Source organism: Oratosquilla oratoria, chromosome 5 (genome assembly GCF_046742065.1).
Source record: "Oratosquilla oratoria isolate Oo_2021 chromosome 5, ASM4674206v1, whole genome shotgun sequence".
NCBI lineage: Eukaryota > Metazoa > Arthropoda > Malacostraca > Stomatopoda > Squillidae > Oratosquilla > Oratosquilla oratoria.
The window spans coordinates 15579507-15598410 of NC_134781.1; the positions used below are offsets into that span (position 1 = coordinate 15579507).

Sequence of the window (18904 nt, forward strand, 5' to 3'; positions counted from 1 at the left end):
GGGATAGGAGGAACGTGGGGGAAGAGGAGGATGAGGAGTGGAATAAGGTTATATTTTGGAAAGAACAGGAGGAAAGAGGAGTGAAATAAGTGGTAAAAAAAATTGGAAACTCGGGATGAAGAGGAAAAATGGAAAGGACTCTGTTAAGGGGAAACATTCGAAATACCGAAGAAGTAACAGAATGGGCAGCTTATTGGATGGGAGGGGGACACGTTTGAGAGGAAAGGAATTACATTAAAAATCATACTAAGCAAAGAAATATGTATTCAATTTTGGAGTTCTCTGTTCTCGTATCTGAAAGTCTTGAAGAAAAAACAAACAGAAGGCAAGTTTATGTACGAAAAAAGTACAAATACAATAGTATTTATGAAATGTTTACCGTTGCTCCCTCTGTTTACTGCAACGGTTATTCTTTGCTATGAAACGAAAAACGGGAAGTATTTATGGGAGTGGGATGTTCGTCGGCCGAGCGAGATAGAGCGTCGCTGGTTGTGGCGGTGGTTGGGAGTGGAGGCAGTTCGAATCGTCCCTAGTAAGAGGGTTCTTAGTAAGAAGGCACCGTGCTAGCCACCTCGTAGAAAGAAGGGTAGTTGGTGTCGTTAAACTGAATTATTTGTGGAAGTATCACAGGTACCCGGCATTGCATGAGGGAAAAAATAAACTAAATCTAACCAGACGTAAAGACGTTTACACTCTGACCCCAATGCCACCTGCCCTGCCCCAGGCCGAGCCCCCGAGAACTCGGTTAAGGCTTCTTGGGTTATGGTCGTTAGGGTCAACAGTCTTTTAGACATCCCCGCCCCTCTCTCCCTGATCATAACCCTGATTCTCTTGACCCTAAAATTTAACTAGGCACCTCCGCCACTTTCATGCCAAGTACATAAGAACATAAGAATGAAGGAGACTGCAAGAGACCATAAGGCCTACACTAGGCAGCTCCGTATCCATCACCACCGCTCATCCCCATCCATAAAGTTGTGTAATCGTTTCTTAAAACAACTGATAGTTTCAGCGCTTACTACATGGTTACTATTTATTCCATTCGTCGACCAATTCTTGCCTAATTCCTTCTTAAATCTAAATTTGTCCAGTTTATAAGCATTACTGCAAGTATAGGCTCATGGCTGCTGGTATGGGGTTTGTCTCTGGCCTGAAGAGCCTTCAGCGTTCCATGACCAACGAAACTCCTCCCGAAGAGTTTTCTTGGCGACGATTTCCGAGAACTCTCCTCGAAGCGGCCAAGAGCTTCGAGGTTCGTCCGTGTGCCATCGAACTGAATCGATGTAGTCGAAGTCGAGTTCGAGCCTGCGAGATCGAAAGGTGGAGAGGGAGAGGGAAAGTCTTCGGTAGTCGAGTTCGAGCCTGCGAGATCGAAAGGTGGAGAGGGAGAGGGAGAGGGAAAGTCTTCGGTATCAATCCATTTTTCGTGGTGTATTACCCATTTGAATACTTCTCCGCGTGCGCGTATATAAAAACTTCGCGTATGAAAAATGATACGAGTAGAGGTTGAATGTTAATGAATGGAAGTTGCTGTCTATTCTCCACTTTTTCCGTTTTTATTAGATCGTTTTTATTTAATATTTTATCGACAAAGTAACGAGTTCACCGCAGGGATGGAATTATTATTATTATTATTATTTTTTTCGAAACTGAGTAAATAGTATTTAAACATGTACGTGTATTGGGTGGGCACGCATCATGTGAATCTACGTGTGTAACTTACACACACGCGCGCGCGGACACACACGCGCACACACACACACACACACACACACACACACACACACACACACACACACACACACACACACACATTTTTGGCTACTTGAGTAAACACACACACATGCAGTGTTGCACTTGATTGGTTTTATATCTAAAAACATTATTTTTGTGTTTTTGGAGTGTTGGAGTGTCTTCCATGGCTACTACGGGGTTTTCGGGGGAGTTCAGTCGATCCAGGACTCCAGGACCCATAACAGAATAGAATTATCTGTTCTTGGACGAAACAACATCTGTGACAATGCTGGAAGCTTTAGGCGAATGCAGAAGATATAGGAGGAGAATTATATTTGTTTATTTATTTATTTATTTATTTGTTTGTTTCCGAGGGAAGTGAAGGAGGAAGAAGGGGGGGGGGCTACTTGAAGAGGGGATTGGGGGCTTCCTTTGATGGGGGCGGGGAGCGAATCCAGAGATGCCATAGAAACAGTAGTGACGTCTTGATTACGGCCAAGTTGGTGGGTTAATTTATTTTTATTTTATTTATATATGAGAAGTGGTTGGTTTTGGTGTGGAGGGTGTGGACAACATGGATGTGGAGGAGTAGGTCCTGGAGGTGGAGTAGTAGGTCCTGGAGGTGGAGGAGCAGACTACCGAAGAAGATACTTTGAACTTGTATGAATTCTGATGACCTCTTTGATGTAGGAGCTTGTAATATTGACCCCCTGCCTGCCCTCTTCCCGTTCGCCCTCCACTACTTCCTCCTCCTCCTCCTCCCTTTCCTCCTCCTCCTCTTCCTCCTCCTCCTCTTCCTCCTGTTCTCCCCCTCGACCCTCGCTCCCCCACTCACAAATAAAACACGCTCATTTTATGCGTTGCTACCATCGCTCTTGCCTTCTCCTCGACGAAGGAAGAGGCGACAGTGTCGTTCGCCTTCCCCCCCCCTCCCCTGGAAGGGGATTCTTTCTTAGTGGGCACGGCTCTCGGAGGGCCTTTGAGGCACCTTCTCGTGACCTCCTCCTCGTCGTCGTCGTCCCCCACCCCTTCCATACTACATCGTCTCCAGGTAGACTTGTGTATCGCGGGTCTGTACATTGTGTATTATCACACGCATCCTACGCCTGTTTCATTTCTCTCCCGGAATGTATGTAAGTATGTATCTCGTTTTTGGTCGTGTACACGGGAGCGCGCCTAGCAACAAGAGGCAGACTCCCCCCACCCCCCTCTCCCCCTCCCCCCACTCTCTTCCTCCCGGCGTTCCAGGATTCCACAGGAAGAAGTCTCCCTTCCCCCTGTTTCCTCCTCTCCCCCCCACCTTTCTCTTTACTCGTGTAATTATCATTCTCCCCCCCCCACCCCTCACTACTCGTTTCCCGTCACCATCACCCGGTTTTATTTTCCTCCCCCGTTATTCCCCCGTTTTTAGTTATTCTTCCGTCATCTTACCTTTAGCTAACATTTTCTTCACTTTTTCTTTTTATTTTATCACGTTCGCTCCTCCTGCCTTTATGCTGCCATTCTGATTTCCTTTTCTCCTTCCCTTGCCATCTTCCTCTTTATACCTTTCCCTTGATCTTAACCTGCAGAACTTCATTTAGCCCCTTCTCTCTCTCTCTCTCTCTCTCTCTCTCTCTCTCTCTCTCCCTCCCTCCCTCCCTCCCTCCCTCCCTCCCTGCCTCATTCAGCTCCATCTTTCTCCACAAGTTAGGAGTCGTCCATTTTTGTTTTTCTCGTGTCCCCGTCTAATCCCCCTCCTTTGTTTCCATATGCCCTTCCTCTTCCTCTCTAGTCTTCCCCCCACCCCCTTCAACCTCCCTCCCCCCCCTGTCAACCTCCCTCCCTGCCCCTCCAGCCTTTGGACCTCGTCTTTCCAGATCGCAAACTCTCTTGGAAGTCTTAAAGCACTCGCACAGTCAAATCCAAAAGTTCCTCGACAGTTTTGTGTTTATCCCGATGTCCCAATGGGTGACACACACAGATTTGTGTTTTTACTGTGTTTTGAGACCTAACGCTTCATTCGGGACTGAAGGGATCTGCATAGACAAGTTTCTTGAACATGTCCGGTCTCGGCTCTCCTTGAAGTCAGGTCTAGGTAGTGTAGCAGAACCTATATTTTTGGTTACAATGGCTACAGCTGCTCCTTACAAGGATGAAACTTTTCCAGCACTATTGAAGCATTTTTTTCATCACCCGGTCTCAGTTCTCTAGCTTAATAAAATAGGTTCGTCACAGCCAGTACATAAACTCTCTCGCTTCAGACAGTACAATCGTTAGAAGAAAAAAAAAATAATAATGATAATAATGTGAAGGTGAGCCCACACTAGGAGGCGCTGAGTAGCTGCGTCCGAAGCCGACACCTTTGCCGTATGCGTTTGGACAGTTTGAAAGGTAATAGTCACTGCTGGGAATCGGAAAATGAGTGCGGGATTCGAACCCAGAACTAAAAGAATGCGAGACCAACATGCTTCCGATTACGCACTTTTTTAAATTAATTGATTAATTGATTAATTAATTTTATTTCTATTTTATTTTTTCTCAGTGGGCTTTTGACTCCACATACTCTATGAACTCTTAGTACATTACGAGTTCGCATCTCTCACTCCACGGTTTTCGGAAACCAACACTCCACAATATTTTTCCACCCACTCTCTGCACTCCTACACGAACACTCCATATTTCTTCTTAGTATGAACACTCCTCATGCTTCTTTGATCTTGCGTACTCCAGAGCATGCAAAGAATCAAAAGAGTCGTTACGAAACATCAAAATATTTATAAGTCATCAAAGGAACTGCTTCAGCTTCATCTATACTTCGTGTTCCCCCGGAACCATTTTTTTTTCTCAGATGTATTTTGGGGTTTTATTCTTCTTAGTTTGTAGTTTCTTCATTCTTCTTTTGATTTTCTGTGCGTAGGTTTACACGCGTCCCTCGCGTTGCTAGGCAAGGCCCTTAGTTTTGTTTACATTTGTGCTTTACTTCTGTCATCATGTCTTATTTTTATTTATTTTTTTCGTTTTCCTCCATATTTTTTTAAGTTTGCGTCTCGCTAAGACTCCTCTCGACTTGTTTTCTTCTATTCCCCCAATTTTCTTTATAATTTTCTTCCCTTCTGTCTTTCTCTTCCCCTTGTGGTGGGATGGCGAGGGTGGGGGTGCTTGCATGTTCCAATGACCTGACGAGCGAGGCTACAGGGGGGGCTTCGGCCCCTGTTCCGCCTTACTTAAGGGGAGAAGGTTACTCATCCTGGCAAGGTCGCCAGTGTTGACCTGACCCAAAGGTTCCCAGTGTCAGGCTAACCGTACGGGCCAACAGTGCCGCTCATCAGAAGGATCACACCGTACGAGGTCGTCCTGTGCCGGATGGTTGGGTGTCTGGGCTGGGACGATTTGTGGAGGGAGGTCTTAGCCCCGCCGCGGACAAACGTTCACATTAAGAGGGGGCGGTTTTGCGAGTGACCCCCATGGGGACGCGATACCCCGTCCGCGGTGGCCAGCACTCGCTCCTTTCGTAATCCCAGTAGACGGTTGTCCTTGACCCCTGGAGACAAACAAGCAACTCCACAACTTATGGGTAAAAACGAAAACCAAAGCCCCCCGAGAGGCGGTCGACCAGGCTTTCGGGATCATATCCTCTGGTCATAATGGAAGTGAAACACATGAACAAGCTGGAGGTTGTTACACTCCCCATGCTGGAAGACACTGTAGGTCGCATATTGAGTCTTGTCTTGATACAATCAAGATAACAAACGTCTGGCCATCACTGTCATATCATGCGATTCACTCAGCTTTCAAGCCTTTCGGGAAAGTCCTCTGTATCCGTTTGAAATATGATGGTGACACTCACAAATCGATGTTATGGTACCTTTACGTCCGACAATGCTACCAAAATTGCATATGAGGTACTAAATACACTACATCTAGGAGATGATAACCTAATTGCTGAAATAAACGGATCAAACACTTTAGTTGACAGCGAAAATGATTACTGTCCCAACCTCTTCGAAAACGAAAAACTTCGCCCCAAAGTTCGCCACCCACCTTACTGGTTTGTGGCAAACTACAAAGTAAACAAATGCAACTTTATTCGTGCGGTAAAGTATGTAGCGAGGGAGATTGAAGTCCTCCCAAAAAGTGTCACCAAGAAATATATTAAGTGTTAATCCGGGCTTAAAACAACAAAATCAGTGATACTCCTACATCTACCTTGCCCCTCAGATAGGATTTTCATTTCAATCAAACCTACCGAACGTTCAATAACTACAAAGGGCGTATATACAACCGGAACTTGTTTGAATTCTCAGATGATATCCTACAATTATGGCCAGATAATGTTCAACGAGCTACAATAATCCGAGGAAATGGCAACATGATCATGCTCACGTTTTACGGTTCATATCTTTCCAAACGAGTGATGTATGTGCTATTTCTCTCCCAGTAAAATCTTTTATTGACTGTCCATCAGTGTTACCTATGCTAAGAGTTTGGTCACGGAAAGAACTATACAAATGGTCCCCGATGCAGTCACTGCTCTGCCCTTAACTCACACGCTACCCAAGAATGTGAATCGAAACCTGTTTCCACTGCAGAGAAGCTCACCCAGTACGTTCTCAACAATTCAAGAGGTACCGTCTTGAGTAAGACATTCTGGAACTGGCTAATTCCCAGTTTATTAGTCTCGGTAGTTGATTGATTTTTGATTGAACACAAGTGGGGATACACCAATAGCCCCCAATGTCCCTGTGGCGAAGTACAGACGATGGTCCACGTCCTCCGGGAATGTCCATTGAGTCCCCATTGCTCCGACCAAGACCTTAGGGAAGCAAATGAAACTGCCCTTATATGGACACGGTTCTGGTGCGACAAGATATGATGATGAACGTCACAAACTCCTCCCAACGGAAGGCTAGGACGGTGCCCCTCACAGAGGGCTCTGTAGCGTGGAATTTAAGGAACCATGCCCTTAGTTCAACTTCGCCGGTGGCAGGGTTCGAACCGCCATCCTCTCGACCTTCGCCGCAAGTAACGACGCCCTAACCCGCTCAGCCAGTCTCGGTAGTGCCAGACGAAGTTTCAATTTAGACCAGAAAAAATGGTGGAGCAAAGGTGTATGCCTCCTCCCTCCACGCCATCAGATATAATCAATCAACCATCCCGCCTCTCTCTCAACCACCAATTATTCCAACCAGCTTTAATGAGAATCTTGCTCCTGCTGTCACAGTGTAAAACAAGATCATTATTTTGGAAGATTGAACAAATGAAACCACACAGTCTGGCGCTACGGCAATTCTTAAAAAATATTCAATAGTTTTTATCTCGTTCACTTGAAGACGGCGTGCCACAAGGAGATATTCTCTCAATGTCACGCTTTTCGCTGTGGCCTTAAACAGTGTCATCGGTGTGCTTCCAGAAGGAGTTCGTGGCAGCTTATACTTCGATGACTTATCAATCTCCTCTGCAGCAGGGATACCAGAGAGGAAACTGTAATTGGCAATTAATCGGATTCCTGAGTGGGCTACAACTCGAGGATTTTTTTTTTTTTTTTTTCTCTCACCAACCCATATGTCTCTCCCACACACTAATATTTCTACCAGGTGACATGTGGTCTTTTATCAGCACTCCCAATAATAATGGTACAATAACAAAAGTACAGGAAACATTGTAAATAAGATACAACCATATAAAACAAATATGCTACATTAAATTCCCCGTTTCAAAAAGTCATACACTTTTGCTGCCTCTGTGGTGTTCCACCTGACCCAGACTTGTATCTATATGAAAGAAGAGTCTCTTGTGCAGAGGAAACCCGCTTCCCGGGACACTAATATTTGACAGCTCCCTGACTTGGGTACCCCACTTTCTTTATATTAAGGCTACTTGTATGAAAGCAATGTCACTCCTTAGACTGCAGAATTTCTCAACCTTTTTACCCTTGCGTAACCTTTAAAATAAATTGCATGTCTCAAGGAACCCCTGCACAAAAAAAGACATATACCATATCTTTCTCATTTTATTTTCATCGTAATAATAGGTTAGATAGGATAATGTCTATATTACATTATTACAATAACCGAGAATATGTCGTGCGTGTTTAAGTATATTACGTATATGAAATTAAATAAAGAAAATCAAAAGTGCATTAGTATATCTCACTTGTTCTCGCGGAACCCTTAGGGAACTTTTGCGGAACCTTAGGGTTCCGGGGAACCCTGGTTGGTTGGGAAACGCTGCCTTAGAGATTTGGCCCATAGCTCTTGGGGTGCCGACAGACAGACCTATTATACCCAACAATTATCCTCTCAAAGTTGAAGTACGGTTGTGACATCTACTCATCTGCTACTGAAGCTCGACATCGTGTGTTAAACTCGGTGTACCATGACGGCGTTCGCTTAGAGTAGAGTTTCTCAACCAAGGTTCCCTGGAACCCTAAGGTTCCGCAAAAGTTTCCTAAGGGTTCCGCGAGAACAAGTGAGATAAGCTAATGCACTTTCGATTTTTTATTTAATTTCATATACGTAATATAATAAAACACGCACGACATATTCTTGGTTATTGTAATAATGTAATATAGACATTATCCTATCTAACCTATTATTACGATGAAAATAAAATGAGAAAGATATGGTATATTTTTTTTTGGCGGGGGCAGGGGTTCAATTTCATATGTAATATAATTAAACACGCACGACATATTCTTGGTTATTGTAATAATGTAATATAGACATTATCCTATCTAACCTATTATGACGATGAAAATAAAATGAGAAAGATATGGTATATGTGTGTTTTTATGGGCAGGGGTTCCTTGAGACATGCAATTTATTTTAAAGGTTACGCAAGGGTAAAAAGGTTGAGAAACGCTGGATTAGCGACTGGTGCGTTCCGCTCATCTTTGGTATCAAACATGCTGATGGATGCAGGCGTCCTTCCATTGGACTTCCGTCGGTAGACCTTACTCCCGAGATGCTGGTATCAAATTCAGAGTCTTCCTGGGTCGGTTTCTTGTACGTCAGTATCCCAAGACTCGCGCTCACAGTTATATACATATCCAAGTGTTCAGACACTCTGACAGGTTGACGTAAGCGGAGTAGGAAACACAGGAGTCTTGGTCTTGAGTTTATTCCTGACTAGTTTCGCAGGTATGCTTTGAAAAAGCATACCCGCTTACACCATATCATCCAAGCTTTCCTAAACCTTTCAGCATCAGGGTAGCATGTGCCATGACAACATTAAATGTACCTTCCATTTTTGTATGTCCCTGTCGATTTCCTATAGGCTGTTGCTGGCAATTCCCCCAAAGTTACTGCCTGTAGCCCTGATATCCCTAATAGAAATGTGTGACCAGTTTACGAGTACCATACACTGATCCTAGAAACTGATCCACACATTCAGATTCCATCCCAGTATTTACAGACGACTCAAATCTGATGCTAGGTTTGGATATGGCGTTATATTCCCTTCATTCGGTCGAGGTGGGAGCTTCCCCAGCGTAGCTTCGGTTTTTACGCCAGAAGTATCTGCCATTAGCTTTAAGGATCATCTTTCTCCTTCTCGTTGTATCTTTTACAATTTTTAGCCACGCTCGTAGTGTTCCCTCAGCCATGGAACATATTAGTCCTTCTTCCCTTGATCCTCCTGTTTTTGAGTGGCTCGACCTACTCCAGAGTAGAGGCTACATACAACGCTGGGTTTCGCTGGGTTCCAGCACATGTAGGGATTCCAGGGAATGAGTAAGGCCGATGAGCTGGCCACAGAGGCAGCAACTCAGACTGCCCCTTCCAACCCCTTTCCATTCCACAACGTGTACTCCACTATACGGGGAGTACAGATGGGAGGCTTTGGTTGGTTGTCACTACCAAGGTGGATGAGATATTCCCTCTTGCTTTCTGTCTGTGGACATACCAACACTTGCAAGGACACGTCTCCGAACGGGCCACGCATGGTTACCTCGTGTCCCGGGAAACAACCATTTTGCGATGACTGCTTAGTCCCCCCCCTGATAATACGACACTTGAGAACATGAGTATGAAGGAGACTGCAAGGGACCATAAGGCCTACACTCACTTCATATTAGTGTCCCAGTCTGATGGATCTTCGAGAACGAGACCTCTTGCGTTGTCGCGATGAAGACGGAGTATTCTGCATTTCGCGGGAGACACCTTCCCCGGGACATTAGGTACTGTTCGTAGAGGACGCTGGTCTTTTAAGAAAAATATAGTTCCATTTCTGAACGTCTTTATTCCATCCTATTAACTCACCCCATTCCCTATTCTTCACGATCATGTTTACGGATTTATTTTTTATTAATCATACCATACCAATTTTTTTTGATTGAAAACGTAAATTTCGGTTTACATCATTGACAACTTTAGAAAGTTTGTAAGCGGTGCCGTATGACCCAGATATTGCGGCACCATAAAATATACATCAGATTAAGAAATCTCCCCCCACACTCTTTCCCCTTCTCTCTCCTCCCATCTCTTTCTCTCCCCCACTTTCTCTCTTCCTCTTTCTCTCCCCATTCTCCTCTCTCTCATCTCTCATCTCTCTCCTGTCTCTCCTCTCCTCCTCTTCTCTCCTCTCTCCTGTCCTCTCCTGTCCTCTCATCTCCTCTCCTCTTCTCTTCTCTCCTCTTCTCTCCTCTTCTCTCCTCTCTCTCCTCTCTCTCGTGTCCCCTCCCCTCCTCTCCTCTCCTCTCCTATTGTCTCCTCTCCTCTTGTCTCCTCCTCTCTCCTCTCTCTCTCCCCCCTCTCTCTCCTCCCCCCTCTCTCCTCCCCCCTCTCTCTCTCCTCTCTCCTCTCTCTCTCTCTCTCTCTCTCTCTCTCTCTCTCTCTCTCTCTCTCTCTCTCTCTCTCTCTCTCTCTCTCATTTTCCACTAATCTTCTTTTGTTTCCCTTCATTTTCCGCGGGGGGAATGGAAGGAGGGTTGGGTGTGGGGTGGGGGTGGGTGAGGTTGGACGCCATCTCCGTCGGCTCGCTGGGGATTGTCAGGCCCTGAATTAAGACTCCCTCAGGCATCTGTATCTGTCTCCGTCCTCTACTACGAAAGCAAGCCAGCCGCTGGCAACGCCCCGTCTCTCCCCGACGGTAGACTAAGACAAGCGAAATTAGCGAGCGTGGAGCCATCAACCCCCCTCCCCCCACCTCCCATCTCATCCCCGATGGCGGCGTTGGATGGGGGGAAAGGGGGGATGGGGGTGGGGGGGAAGGTCAGGCAGAACTCTTGCTTGCTCTTGGTGGCGTTGAGGTCGAAACTTCCCGCTTCGGGTGGAGCGGCGGTAGTTGGGTTCGCTTAGCTTGGCTTGGCTTGGCTTGGGTTGGCGTGTTGTAGCATGGAGTATCTTAGCCAACCAACCAGCCGACCGGCATTTGCTTAGTAAAAGACCAGACTAGGGGAAGACCTTTTGGTCCGTAACTGGGCTGACTGCAGAAGTATAAATGAAATGTACATAAGAATGAGGGAGACTGTAAGAGACCATAAGGCTTACACTAGGTAGTTCCATGTCCATAACCACCTATCACCCCTATCCATAAATTTACCTCATCTCTTACAACAACCAATAGTTTCGGCGCTCATTACATGGTTACTAAGGATTACTAAGGATTACAAAGGCGGAGCATGCCGACAGGAGACCTTTTGGTCCATATCTAGGTCGGATGCGAAAAAAATCTTAATAATAATAAAAAATAAATAAAAACTATAATGTAAATAACAAATAAAATACATAAATGCTTAGGTATAGTTAAATAATAAACAAACAGGTAAATAGTAAATCATAATTATATTGACATATAACTAATAATAAATGAAAATCAGACAGACAAATGATAACAAAACAAAAACAAAAACAAATAATATAAAATAAATTATAATCGTTACTAAGTCTATTTTATTCGTGAATCACTCTTGGTAAACTATTTCTTGCCTATTTCCTTCTTAAACCTAAATTTGCCCAATATGAATCCATTACTACGAGTCCTGCCTTACTGTCTTAATATGATGACCTTGCCTGCATCACCCTCGTTAAAGCCCTTGATGAAAACCTCTGTGCAAGGGATGTCACAGCTTTACTTCTGGTGACGTCTCTAGTTCACATTTGTTGTATGGTATGGTCTCCGAGGCAAGTTTTCATTCATCTCGAGTGGAGACTGTTAATAATACCTCATGTGTCACTGATTACCCGCAGCCCCACGGTACGGAGCAACGGTCTCTGAACACCTCCCATAGAGTGGCAGGGATATTTCATAGATCTATATGTGAATGTCTTCCGCGTTGTATAAAGGTCTAGGAACTTGGATCTCGGCGTTTGCAATAGAGAACGAGTTTGAGTTAGGTTCTAGCCAGGGTCGTCGAGTTCAAGGCTGAAAGCGTAAAATTGTTTAATGCTCGCTCTAGTTTACTCGATGTATTTAGGAGCTGTAAAAAGTACTAATATTATTAAACAGAAAAATATATATGGAACGGCAAAATACTGACGTGGTCAGACTTGGGTTTTGTCACTTCCAGTACATTTGTCTGGGGATTATTTTTAAATGTATTTTTCATTCTCCTCCTCCTCAACTCTTTCCTTCTTTCTACTTTCTCCTCTCTCTCCTCTCTTTGCTCTCTCCTCTTCTCTCTCCTCTCTTCTCTCTCTTATCTCTCCTTCTCCACCTTTTCTCTCTCCCCGTCTCTCTTCTCTCCTCCCCCTCCTTTTCTATCCCTTCTCTCTCTCCCCCTCTCTCCCCTCCCTCTCTCTCTCCCCTCCCTCGCTCTCCCCTCCCTCGCTCTCCCCTCCCTCTCTCTCCCTTCTCCCCTCCCTCCCTCCCCCTCCCTCTCTCTCCCTTCTCCCCTCCCTCCCTCCCCCTCCCTCTAGTCTAGCCCCCCCCCTCTCTCTCTCTCTCTCTCTCTCTCTCTCTCTCTCTCTCTCTCTCTCTCTCTCTCTCCTTCTTTCTCCCTCATTCTCCATCAGAGATCTCTTCCTCTCTTTCCTACGTACGTTAGATTCTCCATCGTTTCCGCCAGCCCACAAAAAAACAAAAAACAAAAAAAAAAACGGGAGAATCTGTGGGTCCATACATGTGTAGGATTAGTGCGACACCAGGCTGACCTCAACATGTTATAAGCTACTCCTCGTTCTACAGAGTCTCGGGGTGACCCGTGTTGTGTTCTTCGGGAAGACTGTCGGGCCTCGGATCCGTATACTTTTTTTTTTTTTTTTTTTTTTTTTTAGCTCTAACGGATGAAGAGGATTTGGTGCTGTGTACAGAGAGGCTAAGATATTGTTCTTGAATCAGATTTTATCAGATTAAATCCCGAGGGTCAGGTCATGTCATGTCATGAATTTTGTGTTGGTTAGATAGGCTTTAATGGTGGGTATAATCACGAAGGAGGAGGGTGGAGGGGAGTGGAGTATATGGGAAATGGAATGGGTGGGAGTGGTTTCTATGCCTTTTTCTTTTTGGCTACCCCCCCGTGTAGGGGGAAAAAGCCTTTGGTATATGTATGTATGTATGTATAATCACGTATATATAAGCTTCAGTGTGTAGATGTTATTTGATAAAGTCCCGAAGTTCGGGTTGGGTCAGGTCAGGTAATGTAATGTAATGATATGAATGTGGCTGTTAGAGGCTTTGATGGTGGTGGCAAAACCGTATATATATATATATATATATATATATATATATATATATATATATATATATACACACATATATATGTATATATATATATATACATATATGTATATATACATGTATACATACTCGTATATATATATATATACATGTATACATACTCGTATATATATATATATATATATATATATATATATATATATATATATATAACCTTCAGAGCGTAGAACCTTGATTAGTCTTGCTAGCTACTAAGGTCTCTGTCCTTCCTTTCTTCGCATAGACCCACGATTCTTTCAGTTCATAATGGTTTCCAAATGTCTACAAGAACGAATACAAATTCATTGAAAGGGTTATGTTTTGTCTTCATCCGAAGTTGAGGGGTTTATTTCGTATGAATACAACATACCATAACGCCAGATCGAAGACATGTAAGTACGCCCAGATGGATGGATGGATGGATGTGGAGTTGGAATACTCCAAAAAGCAACTCGTCTGAGAACGGGAGAAAGAGGGCCGTTAAAGAAGGACGAGGAACTACCTGGTGGCTACGTAGACAACTTTAAGACTTCGGTAGTTTTCTTTGTCCGTAGTCAGTTGAAGACGCCCAACCGTCCCCTCCCCCCCCCATTTTTTTTTTTATCCCCAACCGTCCCCCTCCCCCCCTCGAACATAATTTCTTCCTCCATGTCTACCTTGATAGAACCTTTTCGTCATCTTCCTTCTCTCTTCCCCTTTATTTTTTTTCCCTTTTCAGCAATTCGTTCACTTTTAAAGTCTTCCAGTGTCTTCATATTCCCTTCCTATTATTCCATGTTTTTCTCCTCCTCCTCCTCCTCCTCCTACTCCACCATACCACCACAACCACATCCACCACAACCACATCCACCACCACCACCACCACCACACCGCATCACTATCACCACACCACATCGCTACCACAACCACATCCACCACCACCGCTCCACCACCTCCACTCCCACCTCCACTCCACCACCACAACTCCACCTCCACATCCACACCCACCACCACCACGTCCACTACCACTACCACCACCACCACATCCACCACCACCACATCCACCACCATAACCACTCCACCCAAGACAGATACACTGACGCCTCTCCTCGCCTCTTCCTTCGTTGTCCTCAACACCCACATAAGACCGAAGACAGCGCGTCTCCGGAGCTTTCGACCCACAAGTGGAAGGACTTTTTGAGGAGAGGAGGGGGAAGGCGATAAGAGGGGAGGGGAAGGGAGAAGGTAAGGGGGGAAGGGGAAGGGGGAAGGAGAAACGGGTGTGCTCCGTCTTCCTGGATTCTTGAGTGCCTGTGGAAGGAGGGAGACGTAAGAAGATTCTGGAAGTTCTGTATGAGGGCCGGGGACGCGTCTCGTGGCACTTTCTTTTTCGGGAGCTTTGGGGAGGTTTTTGAGTGGGGAAGAAGGGAGTCTTGAAGGACTTTGTAGGAGTTTTTAGCTCCTTTTTTTTCTTTTTCTTTTTTTAGCTTTTTAGCTCTTTTTTAGATATTTTTAGCTCTTAGATTTTTTAGCCTTTTTTTTAGCTTTTTATTTTTTAGCTCTTTTTAGCTCTTTTTTTTTCTTAGCTTTTTGGCAGGTTTTTGAGGGGGGAAGGGGGATCTTGAAGGACATTGTAAGGGGTTTTGTGGGCGTTCTGAAAAGGGGGTTTCTTTGAATGGTTTGTGTTAGGTTTCACTTGCCGGTTCTGCTTTCACTATGAATGGACTTCCAGGGTATCGACTTCGATTTCAGGTGAGATTGAGACTTTTTTTTTTTTTTTCAAGTGGTTTCGGTGTTTTTTGGATAAGGTTTTAGAGCAGTGTATACGAATTTGTTTACGTTGGGGGAATTCAACGAGTATTTTGCGCGGGAAAGTTGTACAAATTTACCGCGGACCATGAAGATGTATTGGTAATTCTTCCCTCTATGTTATAATTCACTGTCAGAATTATACATTCGTTCCTGGTTCATGACACTGTATGTCCACTCTTTTGGATTCAAAAGTCAAGGGCCTTCAAGGACGACAGATCCCAAGACTTGGGAGTTCGCTAGGTAGAAAGTAGAGCCCCCGAGACTTCCCGAACTCCCCGAAGCTTCCCGAACTCCCCGAGACTTCCCGAACTCCTGTCGAGGTGTACTAAGTTGAGTATTTTTCCACACTTGTGACTGTGGTATAAGAACGAGGACGACTAGAAGGAAGAGGACGGCGAGGAAGAGGAGGAAGAAGAAGAAGAGGACGAGGAGGAGGAGGATTAAGAGGACGGCAGGGAAGAGGAAGAGGACGATGAGGAGTGGAGGAAGAAGAACAGGACGGCGAGGATGATGATGATGAAGAGGATGACGAGGAGGGGAGGAGGAAGAAAAGGATGACGAGGAGAAAGAGGACGACGAGGAGGGGAAGAGGAAGAAGAAAAGGATGACGAGGAGAAAGAGGACGACAAAGGGGAGGAGGAGGAAGAAGAACAGGACGGTGAGGAGGAGGAATACAAGGAAGAAAAAGAAGAGGGCGACGAGGAAGAAGAAGAGGATGATGATGAGGAAGAAGAAGAGGACGATGAGGAGGAGGAAGAGAAGGAGGAGGAGGAGGAGGAGGAGGAGGAGCAGCAGCAGCAGCAGCAGCAGCATACCCGGCAACACCAGCAGCAGTAGTGGGAGTGGGAGTTGTTGGAGTAGGTGGTGGTGGTGAGTGGTGAGTGGTAGGGGGTAGGGAGGGGGTGGTTGGGGGGTGGGGAGAGGACATGGGAGACCAGTCATGACACACTTAGGGCAGGGAAGGGTTTTCGTTCTATGGAGCAAGAGGACAATGGATTTGGTTGGAGAGGGACGGGTTAGTCTTAAGTGTGGTGGTGGAGTGGAGTGGAGTGGAGTGGAGTGGAGTGGAGTTGGGGGGGTGAGGTAGGTCGATTGGGGGTGGTTGGGAGAGGCAGGGATAGGATGACGGGTATAGTAAAGTCAGCCATATACATTGGAAGGGATAGTAGGCTAGGTGTGAAGATAGGAAGAGGGATAGATGGGAATGCTGTGGACAGGCAAAGGCCTGAGGGGTTAGGTAATGGATAGTTTGGAGTAGTAAATTAGGAGTAGGTGGAGGATAGATGCGTGAGCTGAGACGTGCACGATTTTTTTTCTTTCAGGGAGGATAGATGGTGAGGGATAGGTAGGGTTGAGCTGAGTTGTAAGGGAAGAAGAGTGGAATGGGGGGAGAGGGAGGAGGGGGGCTTGAGTAGGGGGGGAAGGGCCGGAAGTAGGGCAGCATATGGGAACTCGAGCCGTAAAGGGGGGGGGTAAGAGGCAGTCTCGAGTTGAAGCGGGAAGGGGATGGGAGGATGGGGTGGGTGAAGAGGTTTCGTAAGATGCCTTACCTGAGGTGGGATGGGGGTGGTGGTGTCTGTTAGTGTGTAGGTCTGGTTTACCAGGGCGCAGCAAACACACACACGCACACACACACACACGCACACACACACACACACACACACACACACACACACACACACACACACACACACACACACGTACTGTTTTCTGTGTAGTGTTTTATTGAGCGCGTATGTGCGTTTCTTGACTAAGATTTTCAGTTTCGTTCATTACTTCCAGTACGGTTGTATTTATGCCACCTCGTGGAAAATGGACAAGTCCAAGTTTATAGTATCTCCCAGACTTGCAGACATAACATTGTACGAGAAAATATCTTGGTTCTGGGTCTGTAAACGACACATTTGTTTTTCTATTGATTAATTCATTGGTGGGATCTAACTTATGACGGGTACACGACGTTTTCGTGTGTGAAACTGAAACAAGAAAAAGCGAAGAGTTAATTACTGGGTTCAAGTTAGATCCAGATTTTTCGGGAGAAAGAAAATCTACGGGGGAAAAGGAAGACGGGAAGTAGGTAGAGGAAGAGGAGAGGAAAGGGGAAGACATTTGTAGATGAAAGAGGATGGACCCTAAGGAAATGGGGGTGGGTGGGGAGGAGGGAAGTGCCAAGGAGAAAGTGGAAAGCTGGAAAGGAAGGTGAGATAAGGAGGTGGACCATCCAAAGAATGTGGATGAAGTTGGAGAATTTTTTTTTTAGTAGTTCTCACAAAATTCGTGAGATGAAGAAAGGCTATACATTTCAGAACCTCCCTCCCTTCCTTTCCATATATGTGGACACGGTGAAGGTCCTTAAAAATCGTCTTCTGTGTCTTGTCGCCGGATAGCAAGATGAGGGCATTATTACAGAAGCCAAGGTAAAATGGCCGGAAAGTTGGAAGTGGAGAATATCCCCAAATCACGAAGAAATACAGACTGGGAGTGTCACGAAGTCCTTAAGTATCATCTGCATAAAATACTCGTATGCCGTCATTACCTTATATGGGGTCATCTCGAAAGAGTTCCGATGAAGATTTTATATTTTTCCCATACGAGGATGTTCTCTGGCTGACTGGCTTAGAGCGTCGCTACTTGTGGCGGAGGTCGAGGTGACAGTAGTTCGAACCCTGCCGCCAGCGAGTTGGACCAATGGCATGGATAATTAAATTCCAGGCTACAAAGTCCTCTGTAAGGGGCATCGTTCTAGCCTCCTGATAGGGGGAGTTCGTGACGTTAAGCAAAATCCATACGAGGTGAATAAAACTGCCTGGCAAGGATTCGGATTAAACGCATCTCATTGATGGGGACTTATTACACGTATCGACTTTTCGCCGTGTGCCGTCCACGACACGACGTCGTACTCTCAAATAACCATGGGTATTTATTGGCGTTTTCACTCGTAGTTGTGGTCGTGACGTGTGAAAACGTCCATAGACACCCATGTTTATTTCAAACATGGCTTCATTTTGTGGACGGCGCACGGCGAAAAGTCGATGCGTGTGAAACGAGCCTTAAACAAATAACACGAATGAAGTTAGGCTTTTGAATCTGATGAGGTTACTCCAAGTTAACAGGCGGACTAACGAGATCAAGCTACGCTAAACGAAGAAACGGAGACCGTTCTAGAGAGATGGAGATGTGCCTAAGATGCATTTAGGTTTCAGATTCGTTAAATTACTTCAAGGTAACGGGCGCACAAAAAAGAAAATAAAATAAAACCGAAAATGGAGGGGACATGAAAGCGGGAGAGGGGGTGGGAATGGGAGCCATCTTCTTGTGAGAGTCTGTTGTTGATCGAGCCGTGGATGGTCCCCGTGTTTTCTTCGCCCTAACGCCGCAGGGAGAGAAGGGGGGGGGAGCTTGGGGGTGGGGGGCTGCAGGATTACTTCTTGAGGGGGCCAGAACGCGTCTTGAAGAGGGTGGGAGGAGTTTGGGGGGTGGGGGGAGCGAGCTGACGACATTGCTCGGCTGCTGAGCCAGACGTTGTCGTCGTCGTCGTCGGCGGGCGACACGCATGCGCAGTACGCTTTTGTCTCTGCTCAGAGTCGGGCGCCTGTTTTGTTTTGTCTTTGCCCGTGCCGGCACTACTATTTCTTTCTATTTTTTCTTTCTTTCTTTCTTTCTTTCTTTCTTTCTTTCTTTTTCATCTTCTTGTAATCTCGATTCTCGCTGGGTAACTAATGACGGCTGCTAAAATTATTCA

At 45.6% G+C, this 18904-nt stretch overlaps 1 long non-coding RNA gene across 1 annotated transcript in view; it reads left to right on the forward strand.

Annotated features, from left to right (window-relative positions):
- LOC143025205 (uncharacterized) overlaps positions 1 to 18904 on the forward strand; it is a 64006-nt gene that overhangs the window by 44427 nt on the left and 675 nt on the right. The gene's annotated exons all lie outside the window — the stretch shown is intronic.